General features: G+C 43.4%; 1 protein-coding gene across 2 annotated transcripts in view; it reads left to right on the top strand.

Moving 5' to 3' along the window:
• The window catches only part of ADARB2 (adenosine deaminase RNA specific B2 (inactive)), a 561,341-nt gene that overhangs the window by 440,243 nt on the left and 97,945 nt on the right, over positions 1-23,153 (top strand). The window lies entirely within an intron of this gene.

Genomic DNA, 23,153 nt, shown 5'->3' on the forward strand with positions numbered 1-23,153 from the left:
ATCTTCTGCACATCACCAGTTTACATTCTAAAATTCATCTGTTCAATTCTAACCAGGCCCATTCAGAAGGCTAACATCACCCTCTGTTGGTGGTAGCCTTAGTAGGTAACTATTGCTTGACTGTTTAATTTATGTTGTTTCCATGATCATGCGAAAATGAAGTAATTTCTGTATTTGATTTTTAATGCAGTTAAGTAAATAACTCAGCCCCTCTATTTTGTTATCTTTAAAGTCAGTGCTCTCAGAGTCCCTAAGCCTGCCGACTTGGCTAAATCATTGTGTTGCGATCAGGACAAGTAAGGAAGTGTTCCACAGTTCCTATCTGACCAAGAAGAATGGGCTTTCGAACAAGTACTGATGGCCCTGGAATTGGAGTAGTATCTCTCAGAACACGCAGTTTTATTTATTTATTTATTTATTTATTTAGACAGGCAGAGTGGATAGTGAGAGAGAGAGAGACACAGAGAAAGGTCTTCCTTTTGCCGTTGGTTCACCCTCCAATGGCCGCCACAGCTGGCGCGCTGCGGCCCGCGCACCGTGCTGGTCTGAAGCCAGGAGCCAGGTGCTTCTCCTGGTCTCCCATGGGGTGCAGGGCCCAAGCACTTGGGCCATCCTCCACTGCCTTCCCGGGCCACAGCAGAGAGCTGGCCTGGAAGAGAGGCAACCGGGACAGTATCCGGCACCCCGACCGGGACTAGAACCTGAGGTGCCGGCGCCGCAAGGCGGAGGATTAGCCTATTGAGCCGCGGGGCCGGCCTCCGCAGTTTGAAATAGGAGATGATGCCCTGGACTGGCAAAGGAGTGGATAAAGGGACCCAGGAGTCATTCAGCTCCATGAGCACATCAAAGGCTAAACATTATAAAAGTGGCATTTTACACATGCATCCTGCTTCACCTTCCGCTAAAGCCTTGCCTACGTTTTCTCTCCTTTGATATAGTGATGCCATCAAGGAGGAAGAACAAGTGTTATTATATTCATTTGATGGATGAGAAAAAAGCAAGCTGCTAAAAAAAAAAAAAGGAGTAAATTGTCTAAAGCCACAGAGATAGTATGTGACAAAGCTGGTTTGTATTGACATATTTTGATTTCAAATCCCTGTGCCTTTTCAGTAAATGTTTACTGGGCCTTCTTAAGGCCTTAGGGATTTTAAAGTGAAGAAGATACAATTGCTACCCTCAGGAAAAAAGCATTCAGTATGTATTAAATGAATGAACAAATTATAATATGCAATAGGTAACATAAAAGAATTGTTTTAAAAATATTTTTTTGACAGGCAGAGTAGACAGTGAGAGAGAGAGACAGAGAGAAAGATCTTCCTTTTTTTGCCGTTGGTTCACCCTCCAATGGCCGCCGCAGCCGGCGCGCTGCAGCTGGCGCATCACGCTGATCTGAAGCCAGGAGCCAGGTGCTTCTCCTGTTCTCCCATGGGGTGCAGGACCCAAGCACTTGGGCCATCCTCCACTGCACTCCTGAGCCATAGCAGAGAGCTGGCCTGGAAGAGGGGCAACCGGGACAGAATCCGGCGCCCCGACCGGGACTAGAACCCGGTGTGCCGGCGCCGCAAGGCAGAGGATTAGCCTATTGAGCAACAGTGCTGGCCTAAAAATATTTTAAGAGCACCCAAGAGAGGAGAATTAATTAGTAGAGGAGGCATCATTTGTGTCAGCTGGATCTGCAGGCTAGTGTGAGCTGAGTTGATGGGAGTTGAGGAACGGGGGACCTCGGGGGAGGCAAGGTGTAGGGAGTAGAATTGGGCAAAGTCAGTTCAGTGAGTGGCAGGGATACAATTTGGCTGTGGATTGTGATTGAGGAGGCTTAAGAGCAGCTGTTAGAGATAAAGAGGGAGGATTGGGGAAGTCATCCCATGCCACATGGGCATCCTTTGATGGGTTTTGATTGTAGATGACATTATACCTGCATTTGAGAAAATTTAATCTACCAGCAAAGCTAAGAGGATTTGGAAGTAAGATAGATAAGAAGCAGAGAGACTAGTTAAGAGGCCACTATAATAGTCCTTCGGGGGAAGGAAAAAAAAACTCTAAAAGTGCTAGAAAAGGAAAGAATCTTCTATAAACACCAGAAGACATGGAGTGTAAAAATGAAGCAAGACACTTATCCTATTGCCCTCCAGGATGGGAAAGGGGAAAGTGAGGAAAAGGCTGGCATCCACTCTGAGCGGTCAGCCTGCCACAGGCCCAGCCCTGCCAAGGACGTGGTTTAAATTCATTACTGAAGGGCTGGTGTTGCGGCACTGCAGGTCTACCTGATGCTTGTGATGCCAGGATCCCATATTCAAGTAATTGGTGTGAGTTCCAGCTGCTCCACTTCAGATCCAGCTTCCTGCTAAGGTCCTGGGAAGGCAATAAAAGGCAACAGATGATGATGACCCAAGTGTTTAGTCCCTTGCCACTCATACAGGAGACCAGGATGGCCTTCCTGATTTCAGCCAGGCACAGCCTGGCTGTTGCAGGCATCTGGGGAGTGAACCAGCAGATGGAAGCTCTCTCTCCCTCTCTCCCTCTGTCTCTCTGTCATTTTGCCTTTTGAATAAGTGAATAAGGAAATCTTTAAAGCTTATTGTTAAGTTGCTGGAAGCAAGGTAATCAATTAGAACAATGAGTCAAAGGTAAGTGGCTCTCAAGCCTTTATTCACTTAGTGGCATACTGATGAAGATGCTGGCTCCCCAGTGTCCATGAACTTTGCCATAGAACAGCACCAGGTGAGGACCAGGAATCCTCTCACTGCCCAGGAGCTCCAAAAAAATATCCCCCTGCCCTTTAATAACCTGGGAGGCCAGGCAGAAGCAGGAGGGAGAAGCCTAAGCATGGGAAAGTACCGAGTCAAAGTGGATAAAAGTGTCCATGACCACAGACAACAGCCACGCACTGCTTGTCCACCAAGTCTTGTGTGCAGAGAGCAGCTGCTTGAATGAGGTCTGAGACAAACCCTTGCGACTGCCCATAGTCAGGACCGAAAACCATACACAGACTTTTAGCCAGGAGCCAGAGTCCTCATTTACATATACTTCAAATTGTTTGTCAGCATACAGGACACTGCACCTTAAACTGCCAAGTGAGTCAATCTTTGCAACTTTAGGTAGCTCTAGAATTTTCTAACATCTGGGATGCACTAGAATTTTGACCAAAAAAAGCAGGGGAGGGATCACCCCGGTTGAACAATATGTAAGGGACAAAAGGAGGTCTTTTAGCAACCCCAACACAAGTCTCCACATAAGCTGGTGATGTCCATCGCCTAGTTTGTAAAGACTCTTTTTTTATTTCATTTTTATTTTAATTTTGAAATAAAATAAAATATTGATTCAATATAATTTGTAGCTAAAGTCTAAGAACATGATATTCCCCACCTCCCTCTCTCCCACCCTCCTTCCTTCTACCTGTATCTTTTTTTAGTTTTTATGGTAAAATATTTTAGATTTACACTACAGTGTAAAGGCTTAATATTTCACCAAATAAGAAGTTTAACAAGTAAAAAACAAAAAGATTCAGTTAGTTGGAATATAGACAACGGCTATAAACAATAATTGAATGGAAAATGAGCATTTCACCCATATACAGTTGTAAAGCCTAACTCTTGATCATCTTTCTGGCTTTTGCTTGCATACGTCGTCTAGGGGAACTTCCCTGGTCTCCCAAATTCTTTAGGTCCCTGTTTTACGGTCTTACGGTAGCTTATACCTTTCTCTCTTAACATTCAACACGTTTAAAAAGTATTCATCTTCTGCCTGGCTTTACTGAACTTGCTAAAGAGACTCAGTTGCCACCATTGAATAAACAATCACAGGGCACGTGGGTGAGGCAGCTGCATTGCAATCTACAGTTAGGGTTGCATGCCCCTGGGCCACCGAGGTGGCAGCTTCTCTTTAAGACCAGAATTTGCTTTCTCTGTCTTCATGTGCCCTGTTACCTCAGTTTTTGAATTGTTTATTTCTTGAATTTTCCATTTCCCATTTTTGAATCATGAGTAACTGGTTCTCATGAACCAGTCTCATGAACCATGAGTAACTGAAACCTTAGAGAACAAAACTGTGGATGAGGTTAAGCTACTGTATTTTCAAATGGGAATACATTCTGGGGTTCCAGGTAGACATTAATTGTAGCTATACATTACTCAACTCTTTATACTTTGCTTTTGTTTGTTGGCTTAGATAGACATTTTGTATAGGAAAAAAATGAGAGAAAAAAAAATGAGCAAACAAGAATACTGAGAAATGTTAGAAAGTATGGACAGTCATTGACAGTCTCCAAAGAGGTGGGAGACAATATAATCAAGAATCGCAGCAGAGAATCTAGCCCAAGAAATTAAACAATGTATTTTTCTGGTTGTAATGAAGGAAGAATGGTAAATAAAGAGCTAATTTTGATGTAAAAAGGAGGGTAGTTAAAACGTACGCATCAAGAGAGGTTTTTTTTTGTTTTTTTTTGTTTGTTTGTTTTTGTTTTTTGTTTTTGTTTTTTTTTTGACAGGCAGAGTGGACAGTGAGAGAGAGAGAGAGACAGAGAGAAAGGTCTTCCTTTTCCATTGGTTCACCCCTCAATGGCCGCTGTGGCCAGCGCACCGCGCTGATCTGAAGCCGGGAGCCAGGTGCTTCTCCTGGTCTCCCATGCGGGTGCAGGGCCCAAGCACTTGGGACATCCTCCACTGCACTCCCGGGCCACAGCCGAGAGCTTCACTGGAAGAGGGGCAACGGGGACAGAATCCAGCACCCCGACCAGGACTAGAACCCGCTGTGCTGGTGCCGCAAGGCGGAGGATTAGCCTACTGAGCTGCGGCGCCAGCCTATAATCTTAAGCAAGGGAGAGCCAACAGGGTTACCAACCATTAAGGTTAGTGATCCTGAATTTGAAATGATGGCATTCATCCTGGTGCCATTATTTTCTCCAACTCTGCTTGGAGTAGAGATGGTAAAGAGTTGTTCTTTCCCCAACTTGATTGTGCCCAAGAATTTTCTCAGTCATTAAATATGTTATGAGCAGAAAGATGCTAAACTTGGGAAATTCCAGGCAAATTTATAGACAACTCTCTCTACCATACTTGCACTTGCCTCCCCAATACTGAAGGCCAACACTTTGATCTTCTTACCTCCAAGACACTTCTATGCATGGGAGCCATCCCTCAATATACCTCCTACTGATCAGGCATCTCAATTTGGTGACTGTCTGGAAAGACATGAAATTTATTATGGAAATACCAGTAGCCAATAATCTGTTAAATCATTTCCTCTGATCATGGTGTTTCAAGACATCTCTATTACAAAACAAACTGCCACAGGAAAAGAAGCATTTAGTCTGACCTTTCTGGAGCCATTATATTATTCTGCATCCTACACTAACTTAGCCTGTTGAAGTCTTTTAGATGATAGTTCAGTAAATACTTTCTCTCCCTCTTCCAGGGAAGGAATATATTTTCCATGCCATTGATGTTAGTCTTATACATGTGTTTTGCTTAGACTGGTGGAATTTGGTGACTTTGATAAGCAAATTCCTGAAATTCATTTGAGCAGTTGGACTTGAATTCTTGCACATGTGCCATCACCACACTAAGGATGTGTACCAGGTAGCTATTGACACAAGGAAGATAAGATGTATGTGGAGCAGACCTGACTCTAAATCACAGGTGGAAGCCAACTCTTAACAGAGCCCAGCAAATATCAGTCCTGCCCCAGTCAATCTACAGACTCTTGAGTAACTAACAAATGTTTGTTGATGAAGCCATTGAGTTTTGGGATGGTTTGTTTCATAACAAGAGTTTACTGATACCCCATAGTTAGGGCCACTTTTTCCTACTAAAATCTGTGAACTAACAGAATTTTAAGGAAGCCCTAGATCTTCCATATTAGATTATATTAGAAGCTATTTCTCTGAAGAATATTTTGAAATAACACAAAAAATAAGATCATTAGTCCAAACTTTAGACTTAAATAACTCTAAAAATCAAAAACTCTTCAAAAGCCACTTTACCTACTCTAGCCTTTCTGATGACTAAGCCAAGATTTCAAAGCTAGAACCAACAGGTTCTCACTGTTGGTAGAGCCTGAACTCCAAACCCTCTCCTCCTCCATGTTCACTGGGCTCTTCTTTCTCCACAATTTAATCAAAGATCTCCAATTCTGTCCCCAATATATTCTAATGAAATTCTGATGGTCTATCTGACTATTACCTAAAAGGCTTTAAGAGGCCAAAAGTGCACATCAATTCATTTCAACGCAGATGGCTTAGGGTGCAAATGCATGTAAACCCCACATATCTTCCTGAAACAAACTGTCTCAGCCTTTTCAAGATTTTGTAGCACCTTAAAGGTCATTTCCTGATTTTTCACTCTTTTGATTATTCTCACTCCCATGTCACAGTCATGCTCCCAGCTCCCATCAATCAGCCAGTCAGCATTTACAAATGTCACTGTGTCGAGCTCTGCACTGAACATTATGGCATGACCCCAAACAGAAAGATATTGTCCTGGCCTTCCAGGGTCAATGAAGTTTAAATAGATGAAACTAGATGAACACACATAAGGAAAACATTCAAAATGCTTTCACATGCCGAGCCATTCTGGTGAAAGCCAGCTATTTACTTCCATGCCAGTTATTCTCCACTCTGGCTACACATTGAAGCCTGTTTGGGAAAACAAACAAACAAACAAACAAAAACAGAAATGTCAGGACAGACATTTGATGCAGTGTAAGATACCACTGGGGATACCCACATCCCAATATCAGTGTATCTGGGTTTGAGATCCAGCTCTGCTCCCAATTCCAGCTTTCTGCTAATGTACATGCTGGGAGGCAGCAGGTGATGGCTCAAGTAACTGGGTCCCTGCCATCCATATGGGAGACCTGGATGATATTTCCAGCTCCTAGCTTTGGCCTGGCCCAGCCTTGGCATTTGCATTTGGAGAGTGAACCAGTAGATGGAAGATTCATTCTCTCTCTCTCTCTCTCTGACTCTCTCTCCCCCCCCCCTTATTCTCACTCTCAAATAAAAATAAAATAGAGATAACCTGACCTCAATTCCAGGCATTCATTCTATTATAACTGGCCTAGGTTGGGGCCTTGGCACTAGAAATGTCTTCATATTTCCAGAGGAGAGTATACTATGTACATGAGACTGAGAACCACCACTTTATTCTATGGCAACACAGCGTTGTTGGAATTGGGCTGAGCTGATTAACAATGGCTTCATAGCAGACGTAAATCTTGTTTCTGTGATGAATATGGTTTACAGGCTGGAAAACAAAAGGGTACTTCAAAAAATTTGTGAAAAATCAAATATAAAAAAAAAGTTCATGTCCATGAACTCTTTGAAGTTCCCCTCATATGATAATGAGTTAACCAAAGCTTTGAAATTGGGAGTGATAGAAAAGAAAGGCAAGAAATAATAACCCAATGGTTATCATCACTGGATGGAAGCGGTTAGACATTATTGTAAAAGAAGCAGAGAGGTTGCGGTCTTCCTTGAGTCAGCTTCTGCCACTGTAAAATAGAAAGTCTGTTCTGTCCTGCATGATCATCTCTCCAGATAAGCTAATGGACCCACCAGCTGCATTTGCAAATAATTTCATTCACCTAGAATGTGCTGTGTCCACCAGAAACAAGTAATTATTACTCATACTGAAAACAAATAGGAACAAGTGACAAACGAGGACATTCCAAGTCCTACTGCCATCTCACTTTTCCCTGGGCCTCTATTCTTACATACACACTGATGATGATAAATTTCAGCACCTCAGCATCCAGGGGACATCAGAAATGGAATCTCTCATAATAAAACTGCAAGAGGCCGGCGCCGCGGCTCAATAGGCTAATCCTCTACCTAGCGGCGCCTCTACCCGGTCAGGGCGCCAGATTCTTTCCCAGTTGCCCCTCTTCCAGGCCATCTCTCTGCTGTGGCCCGGGAAGGCAGTGGAGGATGGCACAAGTCCTTGGGCCCTGCACCCCATGGGAGACCAGGAGAAGCACCTGGTTCCTACCTTCGGATCAGCACAGTACACCAGCCGCAGTGCGCCAGCCGTGGCAGCCATTGGAGGGTGAACCAATGGCAAAAGGAAGACCTTTCTCTCTGTCTCTCTCTCTCTCACTATCCACTCTGCCTGTCAAAAAAAAAAAAAAAAAAAGAACTGCAAGAGCATCCAGAGACATGACACACTTAACTGATCGCATCAGCTCCGGTTCACCTCCAATGGCAGAAAAGTTTAATTCTTTCTTATGCAAAGAATCTGTCTTGTTCCTACCTGCACTTGATTTTCAGCCATCTCACCCTCACCTCACCATCCATAGCACCTGATGGAATTCTCATTTGTGTGAGATTTTTTCCTCTGAGCCAACTCTGAGTTTTCTCTTTGTTTGCACTCTCTTCCCAGACAACACAACCATCAGCTCCCCACCAAGCCCCCAACCCTCCCTAAACACAGATGCTGTCTTTTGTTTTGCATTTATGTTGTGAAAACGACATTGCCCTGCTGACACTGTGAGAAGCATCAGTGAGTAAAGTCTGTTATACAGGCTGCAAAGCCATCTGGACTTTCTGCTGAAAAGGTTGGACATGGTTTTAGGCAAGATTTTTATCACATCTGAGAGAGGGGAAGAAATATCTTGAATGCATTACCATCTTCCAAGGTTGATGTCAGATTTTTTTTTTCCCTTGTCAGTTGCAAAACAAAGGGGAAAAAAAGATGACAAACAAAAGGAGCTGAGAATGAAGATATACATCTCCAGAGGAAGCTTTGTCAAAGGTAGTGGAGTATAAACAAAAAATAAATTAGCTTTGGTTTTAACAGAAACTGGAAAGACTTCCATTGGTATAACAGTTTGGCATTTCCAAGCCTCTCCAGAAAATGCCCTCAAAATGCAAAATAAAATCCTGAGATGCTCACAATGAAAGTGGGGATTTGCTTTCCAAAACCTATTAACAGTTTTTAATATGCACACACACACATACACACACATAGAAGGGAATAAGACAAACCTTGTGACAAACTGGTTGGAAATCTCTCTATCTCTCTTGCTCTCTCACAGTGTATGTCAATGTGACATACGCTTTTCTAAAAGGTTCAACTTTTCAGTTGACGAATGTTAGGTATCTTAGCAACACGAGGCTTTGGGCTTTTCTGTCCCCACAAGTTACTGAAGGAAAGCCAGAATGAGTTCTGGTGTCAGATTTATTCTTTTAACAAGGGGGCTTATTTGAAGAATACACGACTGGCTGCTGACACTTTGCCCCTTAGTTACTCATCGTGGTGCCTTTGGGTTATAGGCATGCTGACAAGAGGGCTAACAGCAAGAAATTGCTGTGACGCCTCAGATTCAACACCTGAGTCACCACCTCCTAGAAAGTGCAATGCCCATCACCCACCACTAATAATTGCATTTTGAACTGCGCCCTGCTCACAGGACCCAGCCAAGTTTCATTGTGAAAGATCTTGAGAGGTACACATTTTTGACTCCTGGTGTCGTGTGCTTTAAATAAAATTCTTACCTAAATTGAATGAGAAAAAAAAATACTGAGTGTCTATACATGTTATGATTTGGAAAGAAAAATGTCTTTACAGAAAAGGATCTCAGATCAACAATATGTTGTGTAAATAATGGGGTTAGGTATGCGTCATAGTAAAGTGATGAATAGTGATCCTATAAAAGTAACTTATGGGGACTGACACTGTGGCATAGTGGGTAAAGCCACCGGCTGCAGCACCAGCATCCCATATTGGGCGCTGCCTTGAGTCCCAGCTGCTGCACTTCCAATCCAGCTCTCTGCTATGGCCTGTGAAAACAGCAGAAGATGGCCCAAGTCCTTGAGCCCCTGCACCCACCTACAAAACCCAGAAGTCCTGGCTCCTGGCTTCAGCCTGGCCCAGCCCCAGCTGTTGTGGCCATTTGGGGAGTGAACCAGTGGATGGAAGATATCTCTCTCTCTCTCCTCTCTTTCTCTCTCATTTTGTCTTTCAAATAAACGAATCATTTTTTTTAAAGTAACTTCCTTTTTTTCATTGTTTCTTAATCACTTCAGTGACATTTATAGGGTCCACACCATTGCTATGCTCTGTGGAAGTTAAGAAACCAATGATCCCTGTTCCCAAGATGCTCTCGTACCGCCCTGAATGCACCGATCTCTTCTGTAATTCTCCTTTGAACAGACAAGACAGATCCACAAGTATTAATGTAAAAACTAAACGTGGTACACAGCACAGGCAAGTGCTTTGGGTTCTGGAAGGAAGTACATACACAGTACTGGCTGAAGTTCAAAGGGAAATGTCCAGGGACAAAGCAGCCTGGCAGCAAAGTTCCAAGAGTGGAGAGCCAGGAGCCGCATCCTGAGCACAGCAAAGGAACAATCCAAGTCACAAAGCTGTCCCATGCTCGTTGGCTGGAGACAAAGTCGTGAGGCCTAGAAGAAGTCAGTTTTGAAAGTAGATGCATGTTTGGGGCCTCAGACGTCGGGGTGGGGGCTGTATCACTGGGGTGTGACTGCAGACTGATGCTGGGAGAACCCAAGAACAGAAAGGTCGTCCAAGTAAGCACCAGTGGTGGAAGGGAAAGGTCTGAAGGCAGAGGAGACTTTAGCATCACCCAGACTCACGTGTAGTTCACTTCTAGTTGCAAACCTGTGTTTCTGCTGCATGGGTCCCAGGTACTCACCCAGTTACCACGGTAACCCCTCCTGGATTTCTATGAACCCTTTGAGATGCTGTTCAAGGATAGCCCCAGAGTCCTCCACTGGCTCCCCTCCTTGACTGGGGCTGAGTCTAAGTCAAATATTGGAACTAACTATCTCCAAAGCTCGAGTCCAGGTTTGGACATGCCTGAGTGTTCCACTACCTAGTTCCCCTGGTTCACTCCCCTACTACCTACTCCCCTACCTACTACCAGGTAGGACTCAGCTAATCTGAGAGAGGGAAAGGATGGGCTGAAAAGCAGGGTGATCTGGAAGAGGCAGGAAAAGTAACCTGGAAAAGTTCCAGGTGTACGGGGAAAGCTCCTATCCCAGAGATGCCCAGCGAGGCGGTGGCCTGTTCCCAGCTGGAGTAAACCCAGGCTCTCCTTGAGGATGACAGGAGATGAGTAGACTGTAGTGCTGGGTGACTACTCGAGTGTAAGGAAGGCGGGTCACCCACCTAGAGTCTGTGCCCACACCCAGGCAGTGTGGATGGGGCTCTGCTGCCAGCCAGAAGAGATACTGACCACTCATCCCGGCACATAACATAATGCAGAGGCCCTGAGAGCAAGCTTTCATGAGATACCCAGTAGTAGGCCCTGGGCAAGACACTAAGACACTGAGGTGTCCCAGGGGATGAGGACCTGAGCTTGTGTCACTTGTGCACATTTTCCCCAGAGCAACTACCAAGGTGATCCTTACTGCTCAGCAAGGGCTGGAAGACTCAACAGCTTTATTTCCAAGAGTTTTCTACCCTTCCTGCCGATGCCAAAGGACGTGCATTAATCCATGTGTCAAAGCCAGAGAATATGAAATGCAAAACTAAAAGGCCCTCCTGATAGAAAACAAAACAACCGCTTCCTTTATTGCAGAGAAAATGCTCCAGAATTTTAAATCGAATTCTGTTTTGGAGTCCAAGTGTCTTTGGCCACAGTTAATGATTCCTGAGAGCTTTCCTGCATAAGACAAAGCCACGCCCGGCAAACGGTGACACTGACGTTTGTCAAAGGCTGACACAATGATTGTCTTAAAGTAAGTGGCACTGAGAGAAGTCACCAAGGCATGAGGAGGTCACCTCCCCTGCCCTCACTCCCAGAACAGCTGGAGACATGCGGAATGCAGACAAGTTCAAGTTGATTTAACATTTGAGCGTCAATGAAGCAGGGCACTTCCTTCTGAGTGCTGCTGGCTGGCGAGACCTGAATCTCAGAGGAACTTGGTGACTGGTGCGGGAAGACACCCCTAGTGGGTTCCCATTCTGCATTTATGCGGAAGAGGAACATAGAGCACCATGAAATCACTGACAAGTGTATTCTGCGAAGGCAGACGTGTCTGCACAAAACACAGAAGACTCTGCTCCATATCTGTCCTTGGTATTCTCTTCTCAAAGAAGCACCCAGCTCCTTGCTAATCTCCATTGCTCTTCTGTGGCTTCTCCTGACACTAAACAGAAATCTAGCACATCTAAGTCCATGCACTACTTTCTCTGCAGGGCTTCTCTCATGCTTCCACCAAAATACTCATACAGCAGCCAGTCCAATTTTATATTTTTTCCAAGCAAACTTAAAATATTGAAAGACTAATCCATCCGTATTTCTGCAATGCCTTTTTTTTTCAATTTTTTTTCAATTTTTTTTCAATTTTTTTTTTTTTTTTTTTTGCTGAATCCTGTTATCTGGCATGGCCCTGGTCAAATCCAGGTGCTTTCATTTCAGCAAGATTATCAGATGTGTAAATAAATAATCAGGATAGAACTAGGAACAAAAGTGATGGTTATTTCGGAGTTCAAGTTTAATAAACTAACACTGGAAGAAGAGTGTTTTCTGCACATATGGGTAGACAAGAGAGGTGACAGATCTCTGTGTCCAGCTCTCTCCATGAGCTCATAAAAATGAGCTTTGTCAGTGCCTCACAGGCATTGTCTGCAGTAATTTTAATCCACTTGATTTCTTCTGTTCAGATCCTATTTTCAGGATAGAGAGAGCAGAAAAGGGGGCAAAGTCACGAGACAAAGGAATCTGAGGGCTTTTCTCCTTTGACCTTTGGTGGCCAGTGTGACATCGACGTCGATGACTGCATCTGCCGAACAGGGTGCTAACATTCCTTATTATTTCAGCAATAATTCAAAAGTTTTCCTGAATTAACACAAAGGAGGAGAGTAGATATTACTTTCTTCATGGAACAACTGCTTTTTCCGTAGGGAGTCTTTTCTCTGCATGCACTATAACAGTTCTTGTTTACGTCTTTTCAAATCCAGATGAACGCAAACAACCATGAATCAACTCCAGACAGAGGACTTCATCTGTTATCATCTTCATGTTAGCACACTAATGAGGATTTAAAGATTCTAATTAAATCAGACTCAAAATATCTTCCCGGGTAGACCGGAAAGTATCAGTTTAACAAAAACAAAAGTATCCTCTCTTTCCAATGTTGCTCTCTGTTTATCTTCTATGTTTTTTTTTTTATTTTTTTATTTATTTATTTTTTTGACAGGCAGAGTGGACAGTGAGAGAGAGAGACAGAGAGAAAGGTCTTCCTTTGCCGTTGGTTCACCCTCCAATGGCCGCCGCGGCCAGCGCACTGAGGCTGGCGTACCACGCTGATCTGAAGCCAGGAGCCAGGTACTTCCTCCTGGTCTCCCATGGGGTGCAGGGCCCAAGGACTTGGGCCATCCTCCACTGCCCTCCCTGGCCACAGCAGAGAGCTGGCCTGGAAGAGGGGCAACCGGTAAAGAATCTGGCACCCCGGCCAGGACTAGAACCCGGTGTGCCGGTGCCGCAAGGCGGAGGATTAGCCTAGTGAGCCGCGGCGCCGGTATCTTCTATGTTTTTATAATATTCCAGTTTGAAGTTGATTGTTAAAGCTACTGCTACTGTTATTAAGTGTAAACAAATTTGTATATATCTAATGTTTTAGGGAATTGTGAACAACTGCAGTTTTACTTAACCAACAAACAGATGAACAGGTATCTGTGCACAGAGACATGGAGAGAAGAGGGCTGGGCCGTGAAGCCCAGCAAGAGGGAGCAGGAAGCCCAGGGAAGCTGTCAACCTTCAGTGGGTGTTGGACTTCTCTGAGCTACCCTGTCAGTAACTCTAATGGGGAGGGGCCTGATGGAGCCACAGAAGCCCCCACGTGGTCCTGATGCACACAGTCACCTGTGGGCCCCAGGAGGACAGGGGTCATTTGCTGTCCTGAACTCCCACCACAGAGCGAGTTCAACTTACAGCTTTATGTAAGAGGAAGAATGTGGATCACGTTGCCTCTCATCCCTATGGCTGCATGTGTAGCCACTAGGCTCTCACGTTTGTCTGCTTATGTAACTTATACCTGTGCCTCCCTCATCCCCCTCCTCTCTCCTTCCCACAGCATCTCCAACAAAACAACACAAGCCATGGAGTCTGGCAAAACGTGTGTGAATCCTGGGTCCCCAGTGGAGTACATTTGGCAAGATATTTTCTTTTTCTCCACCTCAGCTTGTTCATCTGTAAAATAGGATAGTAATTGTAGCTGCTTCTTAGGATTATTATGCACATTACCAGAAATGATGCTCACTGCTGCCTTAGAATCGCACACAGAGAGCCCTTGAGAACTGTCAGTTACCATTTATCACATAATGTTTTGTATTTCCTGATTCACGGTATGGGCATTTTATATAGAGGACCTTGTCTTACTTATCTCTGTATTTCATTAGTGTCTTGCTCAATAAATTTTGATTGATTCTCTTCCCCAGGGGAACAGGTATCGAGATGAAATAAAAGCAGAAATACTTGAGAAACTGTTTCTCTACTAAGCTTTCTACCCAGGTCATTTGGAAATAGCCCAGCCTGTCCACAGGAATGGCTCTGACAAATGCCTCTTCCACTCATTCTGACTTCTCTTAGGGGAGGGCTTCAGGGTGATATGCCCATGCAAACCTCCCAAAGTCAAATGCAGATGGTCGGGGCGCAACGTGTGTGTGTGCTGCATAGTACGATTATGAAGATGAGTGAGACAGAGTTCTTGTCCTCAGGAATGCAGTCGCATGAATACAATATTCTGTCAGCAATCGTAAAATAATAGCACCAAAGCTATGAAATAAGAGAGGAAGGAATACTTAAGTGAGAAATCAGTGTATAAAGGGTCCAAATAATTAACAAGGTGGGACAACATTTGAACATAAAATTTAAAAATAATAAATACACAGTTAATAAAAAGGTCAAACCAGAAATCTAACTAGTGATCATTTTCTCGAAAAGTTGCTAACATTGTCACTAAAAATAACTAAATGAAAGATGTAATTTCTCCCTAAGATGGACTTTGGATCCAAAATACACCATTTGGGTCCATGAATGCATTGAGTTCCTGATTTAACTTATTATTTGCTTTCTTATATTATTATTTTATTTTTAAAAGATTGATTTATTTATTTTAAACTCAGAGTTACACAGAGAATGAGAACAAGAGAGGAGAGAGAGAGAGCAAGAGAGAGAGGTCTTCCATCCACTGGTTCACTCCCCAAACAGTCGCAATGACCAGAGCTGAGCTGGTCCGAAGCCAGGACTCAGGAGCTTCTCCTGGTCTCCCATGCAGGTGCAGGGGCCCAAGGACTTGGGCCATCCTCCACTGCCTTCCCAGGCCATAGCAGAGAGCTGGATCAGAATGGAGCAGCCAGGACTCAAACCAGCACCCATATGGGATTCGGCACTGCAGGTCACAGCTTTACCCGCTATGGCACAGCGCCAGCCCCTTATTATTTAATATTTTAATTTTTTATGAACATTTAATGCTTGTACATTTTATTAGGTACAGTGCCATATATCAGCATAGCAAGCAAACCTGACAATGAGCCCTTCCATTTCCTTATCTTTTCTTGCGTTTGGACACTACCAGCTCCTCTCTGCCAGTCCTTTATACAGTGTACAATCCATTGTTGTGAACTATGGTACTGTGATATGGGGCACTGGAACTTGTCACTTCTTTTTAATGTTGTATGGCATTTGTTACAAGTACTTTCACCACATTTTGCTCTGTGACTACACCAAACCCAGCAGGTCATGAGTTTATAGAAAAGGCAAATACAATCAGTCTCATCTCCCCAGTGAAGAAACCAATGTCTAAAGAAGCTCGAGTCACTTTGTTAAGGGCACCAAGAGATTCATGGTGCGGGTCTCCCTACTTAAAGTTCAGATCTTTTTCCAAAACACTGAGGCAGAAGCACTCAACAATTTGAGGCAACAGCATTCAACATCCACTTCTTTGTATTCTCCAAATGCTCTCAGAATAGCTTTGGCTTCACTTTGCACAGCAATCCATCCCCTTGCTGCCTCAGTACCATCCTCTCTGTGGATCTGCAACGGGCGGAGTCTCTGTCTTCTCTCCCACTTGAACCACCTTCCAAGCAGGCTCCATAATGCTACTGCTGTTCAAAACATGTCTCCCTGGAAGCTGCCTTCACACAGCCAAAATTCTTCCCAGTAAAAAACCAGAGTTATGATTCATTTTTTAATTAAAAATAGCATTACCAGTTTAACCATCTTCATTAGCCATCTGATTTTTAGCTGTTGCCTAAACTTTAACGTATCCTCAGAGGCCAAAACTTTACTAAACAGGAAGCATATTCACATACACTTGTTGCAGGCTCAGAGGACACACACAAAGTCTTTCCAGAAAGTTCATTAGCAACAGTTCCTCTAAAGAAAATACACTGAGAAAGCAAATCCTCCTAAGTGATGTGTAACAATACTAACAAATACTGGCTTGTGTTAATTTGCATGTTACATGCCTTGTCTAACTTAAACCTCAAAGGAATTCTGTGAGGTAGGATAACAGTCTCTCTGTTTCAATATCAAACATTACAATGTAGTTACATCGGCAGAATGCCCTTATGTCACAAAGGGCAAAATCACACTTGCTTAGCTGGTGCTTCCCCTGCAGCAGCCACCACCCTCAGAGGGTTACTCTGTTAAAGACCTGGCCCAATCTGCTGTTTTTCACACACTTTCATTTCCAGTGTTTTGCCATTCCTGTGTCAATCTGAGTTTTAGACCATTTCAAGTAGATGCCAAGTGTATACAACAGAACTGACTACATTTTTGACTTCTGAGTCACTCAAGTAAGACGTCTCCAACCCAACTAAGCCTACTTCTCTGGCTCCAAAAATGGTTTCTATGGTGCCCATCTAAATTAGAAGGCCAGGACACAAGAAACCAATTTTCCAACTTATACTTGTCTGTTTTACTCCCATCAAGATTAGTTCAAGGAGGAAGAAACATTTATTCCAAGAACCTACTCTAAAAAAACATATTTATGGCTGGCGCTGCAGCTCAATAGACTAATCCTCTGCCTGGGGCGTTGCCACACCGGGTTCTAGTCCCAGTTGTGATGCTGGATTCTGTCCCAGTTGCTCCTCTTCCAGTCCAGCTCTCTGCTGTGGCCCGGGAAGGCAGTGGAGGATGGCCCAAGTCTTTGGGCCCTGTACCCGCATGGGAGACCAGGAGAAGCACCTGGCTCCTGGCTTCGGATCAGCACGATGTGCCGGCCGCAGCGGCCATTGAGGGGTGAACCAACAGAAAAGAAAGACCTTTCTCTCTGTCTCTCTCTCTCTCTCTCACTGTCCACTCTGCCTGTCAAAAAAAAAATATTTATATTTTATTTACTGGAAAGGCAGAGTTACAGAGATAGAGTGAGGGGAGAGACAAAAAGAGATATATTTCATCTGCTGGTTCACTCTCCAAATGGCCAAAACTGCCAGAACCAGGCCAAGCTGAAGCCAGGAGCCAGGAGCCAGGAGCTTCTTGTAGGTCTCCCATGTGGGCGTGGGGGCCCAAGCACTTGGGCCATCTTCCACTGCTTTCCCATGTCATTAGCAGGAAGCTGGATTGGAAGTGGAGCAGCCAGGACTCTAACCCTCTAACCACAGCCCATATGGGATGCCAGCACTGCAGGCTGTGGTTTAACCCCTTGTACCACAGCACCAGCCATTACATTCTGTTCTTTTCTCTGAAGAGACAGTATTACAAGTGCTAATATATATATACACACACATATATATGAATATATATCTGAGTATATATATAGGTCTATATATATTTATGCACATATATATATTTCCCAACCACCATCTCAGCAAGTAGCATCAGCTCCTCATTTCTGTCTCTTCTTTCTGAAGACAGACTCACAGAAGGCTGCAGCCAGTGGAAAACCGACAGAGCCAAGAGTAAGTCCAACACCGCATCCCAAACAAGGAACTCGGAGTGGTGATCTCCAGGTCTCCTGCCATGACCGCCAACTTTAAACCACTCTACTGCTTCATGAAGGCCAGTGGCTGAGCCTGGTATCCTAGCCCCTGCTTGGCTTTCTCCACGCTACGGCAATGAGTGGCACTTGCTCTGTAAACTCCAGAGCAGGTGAGGAAGGGCTGGAAGTTGTACAGTCCACCTGAAAGGAAGTAGGCCATCTCTGTTAAGAAAGCAAAGCAGTAGACGCAGGTCAGTCAGTGGCAGGTGGATGGATGGGAAAGGGTAGCCCAGGCCCTCAAAAGACAGGAAGAGTTCATCTATTTTTACTTTTGGTGTCTGTGCTTTTGGGGGTTTTATCCAAAAAACAATTGTCTATGCTAACTTAAAATATTTCCCCTGGCACTGTGGCATAGTAGGCTAAGCCTCCTCTTCTGATCCAGCCCTCTGCTATGCCCTGGGAAAGCAGCGGAGGATAGCCCAACTGCTTGGGTCCCTGCACCCACGTGGGAGACCAAAAGAAGCTCCTGGCTCCTGGCTTCAGATCACCTCAACTCTGGCCATTGTAGCCTTCTGGGGAGTGAGCTATCAGATGGAAGATCTCTCTCTCTCTCTCTCTCTGCCTCTCAAATAAAGAAATAAAATATTTTAAAAAGTATTTCTGCCATGTTTTCTTCTATTAGTTTCAAGTCTTAAATTTGTACCATTGATCCATTTTGAATTTATTTTTGTATATGGTTCTAAACAAGAATCAAAATTAAATTTGCCTGTGGGTATCCAGTTCTCACAGCACCTTTTTTTTTTTTTTTTTTTTTTTTTTGACAGGCAGAGTGGACAGTGAGAGAGAGAGACAGAGAGAAAGGTTTTCCTTTGCCGTTGGTTCACCCTCCAATGGCTGCCGCGGCCGGTGCGCTGCGGCCAGCGCACCACACTGATCCAATGGCAGGAGCCAGGAGCCAAGAGCCAGGTGCTTTTCCTGGTCTCCCATGGGGTGCAGGGCCCAAGCACCTGGGCCATCCTCCACTGCACTCCCTGGCCACAGCAGAGGGCTGGCCTGGAAGAGGGGCAACCGGGACAGAATCTGGCGCCCCGACCGGGACTAGAACCCAGTGTGCCGGCGCCGCTAGGCGGAGGATTAGCCTAGTGAGCCGCGGCGCCGGCCAGCACCATTTTTTTAAAGAGATTTTCCTATTCCCATTGTGTGTTTGTGGCATTTTTGATCTGTTGGTTCTAGATGTATGTATTCATTTCTGAGATCTCTATTCTGATCTACTGATTATGCACCTGTTTTGAAGAGTATCATGCTGTCTTGGTTACAGTCATTCTATTGGGATGATCACATGATTTTTTTTGCCTTCATTCTGCTAGTAAGATTGATTATGTCTATTGATCTGCATGTGTTGAAACATTCCGACATTCCTAGGATAAATCCCACTTGATCATGATAAATGATTTTGTGATGTGTTATAGGATTAGATTTGCTAACACTTCATTGAGATTCTTTACATCATTGTTCACAAAGGATGTTGGTCTACAATTTTCTTTTTGTTGTGTTCTTTCCTGGTTTTATTGTTAAAAGGTGTTTATTTGAAAGGGAGAGAGAGAGAGAGAGAATCTTCCATCTACAGGTTCATTCCCCAAATATCCACAACAGTCAGGCCTGGAAGCAGGAACTCCAGCCAGGTTGCAGGAACCCAAGTATGTGGGCCGCCATCCATCGCCTCCCAGGTTCATTAGCAGGAAGATGGATTGGAAGTACGGAGTAGTCAGAATTCAAATCAAGCATTCTAACATGAGATTTAGATGTCCCAAGCAATGACTTAACCCACTGAACCACAGTTATTGCTTGCCTTGTCTGGTTTTGGTATCAAGGTAATGCTGACTTCTTAGAACGAGCATGGAAGAGTTTTCTCCCTTTCAAATTTTTGGAATAATTTGGTAATAAATGGTATTAGTTCTTCCTTAAAAGTTCAGTAGAATTCAGCGGTGAAGGCTTCTAGTCCTTTTTTTTTTTTGTTTGGTTTTTGTTTTTGTTTGTTTTTGGAGAGGGGTAGGGGAGAACCTTTGATGAATGATTCCATCCCATTACTCATTATTAATCTGCTCAAATTTTATGTGTCTTCAGGGTTCAATTTTAGTAAGTTATTTAAGTCCAGAAATTTGTTCATTTCTTCTAGCCATATAGTTGTTCACAATAGTCCCTAATGATCCTGTAATTCTCTGGTATCAGTTGTAATCTTTTTTCATCTCTGATTTTATTTATTTGAGTCTTCTCTTTCTTTAGTTAGTGTAGCTAGGATTCAACATTTTTGTTTTTATCCTTTCAAAAAATCAACTCCTCATTCCATTAATATTTTGTATTTGTTTTTAGTTTCTATTTCATTTACTTCTACACTTTTTTAAGAAGATTTATTTATTTATTTATCTATTTGAAAGGCAGAGTTGTAGAGAGAGAGAGCAGGAGACACAGAGAGAGATATTGTCCATCCATTGGTTCACTCTGCAAATGGCCAAAATGGTCAAAGCTGGGCCAACTGAAGCCAGGAGCTTCTTCCAGGTCTCCCATGTGGGTACAGGGCCCCAAGGGTTTGGGCCACCTTCCACTGCTTTCCCAGGCACATTAGCAGGGAGCTGTTTCAGAAGTGGAGCAGCCAGGACTCAAACCAGTGCCCATATGGGATGCTGGCACTGCAGGTGGAGGCTTTACCCACTGCACTATAGCGCTGGCCCCTATTTCTACTCTTATGCTCATTATTTGTTCTCTTCTCCTAACTTTGGGTTTAATTTATTCTTCATTATCTAAGTCCTTGAGATGCATTATTAGGTTGCTTATTTGATATCTTCCTTTGGTTTTAGGTCCTTATTGCTATAAACTTTCTTCTTTTTTTTTCAACTTTCATTTAATAAATATAAATTTCCAAAGTACAACTTTTGGATAATAGCAGCTTTTCCTCCCCATAACCTCCCTCCCACCTGCAACCATCCCATCTCCCACTCCCTCTCCTACCCCATTCTTCATCAAGATTCATTTTCAATTATCTTTATATACAGATCAACTTAGTGTATACTAAACTTTCTCCTTAGTACTACTGTTTGCATCCCCTAAGTTTTAGTGCATAATGTTACATTTTAATTGGTTTCAAGGAGTTATTTTCATTCTCTTTTGATTTCATCAATGACTGTTCATTAAGGACCATGTAGTTAAGCCTACATGTATTTGTACAATTTCTGGAGTTTCTTTACTTGTTAGTTATTAGTTTAATTATATTTTGGTCAGAAAAGCACACATGATATGATTTAAAATTTTTTGAATCTATGTTTTTGCTACCAAAGTGAGTTTCTTAAAGGCAGTATATCTTTGGGTCTTGCTTTTTTATTAATTCAGACAATCTACCTCTTCTTTGGGAAATGTAGATAATTTACACTTAATTTACATTCTTAATAAGTAATAATTTAGTCTTATCATTTGGAAACATTTGTTCTGTTTATTTTGAACATCTTTTTTTTAGTGGGTTTTATACTGTGTCACATGTTTTTGTGATGGTGGCTATCTCTATTTTGCTTCTGCACACATAATTTCCTTAAGCATCTTTTGAAAAGATGGCCTGGTGGTGAGAAGTCCCTCAGCTTTGCTTGCCTTGGAAAGTCTTTATCTCTGCTTCACCTGTGAAAGGTAACTTCCGTGGGTTAAGTGTCCTTAGTTAGTGGTAAGTGTATTTCGGAACATGAAAGCATCATTCCATTCCCTCCTAGCCTCTAAAGTTTCTGCTGAAAAATCTTCAGTCAATATCATAGGCATCTCCTTAAAAGTGACCTAGTGCTTTCTTCTCACAAATTTAAGGATTTTATCTTTATGCTGTTTTTTTGAGAGTCTGACTATAATATGATATAGTGAGAATCATTTCTGGCCATGTCTATTTGGGATTCTGTGGGTCTCCTGTACTTGGATAGCCATGTTTTTCTTCATATTGGGGGGTTTTTCAAGCTACTGTGTCATTAAATGGATTTTCTAAACCTCTGCTCTTCTCTTTGCCCTCAGGGATGCTTACAGTTTTAATACTTGTTTACTAAATAGTGTCCTGAAGTTATTGGAGGCTACCTTCATTTTTTTATGTTTATCCCTAGTTTGTGCATTCCAAAAGACCTATCTTCGAGTACAGACATTCTTTCTTCTGCTTGATCTAGTCTGTCATTGAGGCTTTTGACTGCATTTTTATTCAATTTACTGAAGTTTTCATTTCCAACTTTCTGTTTGATTCTTTTTTAATATCTCTATCTGCACTGAATTCTTCATTCATATCATGTGCACTGTTTTCCTAATTTCATTCAAATATCTGTCTACATTTTCTTAAATCTCTTTTAGCATTCTTAAATTGTTTTGAATTCTTTATCTAGCATTTCACCAATCTCCTTTGCTTTGGAATCTATTTCTAAAACATTATTGTGTTCCTCTGGAGGAATCACATTGTCTTACCTCTTCATACTCCCTGTGTCCCTACACTGATATTTGTGCATCTGGTAGATTAGCTGTTTCTACCAATTTCAATGAGTGGCTTTCATGATAAAAGGCTTTTTCTGAAGGTGCCTCTTCAGATTTTCATTTGGTAGGGCTTTTGGCTTTAGTTCCAGTTGGACACCATAGTACAATCTCCCTATATCTTCTTCTATGACAGTTGATTGCAGTGGCAGTATGATCATTCCTCTCTGCCCCAGCAGGGTTGTGTGGGTCTTAGTAACAGCCCATGGGACAGGGTCTGGGACCATGGGGTTGTTACTCTTCAGTTTACTGTGGCTGGGGTTGTGACAGTGCTGGCCCAGACTCTTGGAGGGGTCACACAGATATCCACATTGGCAGGGACATGGCTGTGGTCACAGTAGCCCCAGTGCAAACTCTGGCAGGAGTGAGTGCTGGTGTCTGGCTTGCATTCATTGTCTTGGCACCCACCTTCATTTTCTTCCCTCAGGCAGACAATTACTGTCTGTGTTATACTATCTGGGATTGGGGGAGCAATGGAGTGAACAGTGCTCTGGCCACCTATACCACAATTCTGGATAAAACCTACAGCCCATAGCCTACCAAGACCAGCCTGTCAGAGGTATGGGCTTTTGGCTGCTTTGTTATGAGTTGCATGCTGCTGAAGTATATTTGCAGCCCAAACCTGCTGCAACAAACCACAGGTGGTGCTGGCCAGGATATAAGTTCAGTGGATTTCAGTCATGGGTCTCCACTTGGGATTGGAGCTGGTCCAGGGGCTCAAACTATAGGA

The sequence above is a fragment of the Oryctolagus cuniculus genome, chromosome 13, assembly GCF_051225735.1.
Source record: "Oryctolagus cuniculus isolate XC-2025 breed Fujian yellow rabbit chromosome 13, ASM5122573v1, whole genome shotgun sequence".
Classification (NCBI taxonomy): Eukaryota; Metazoa; Chordata; class Mammalia; order Lagomorpha; family Leporidae; genus Oryctolagus; species Oryctolagus cuniculus.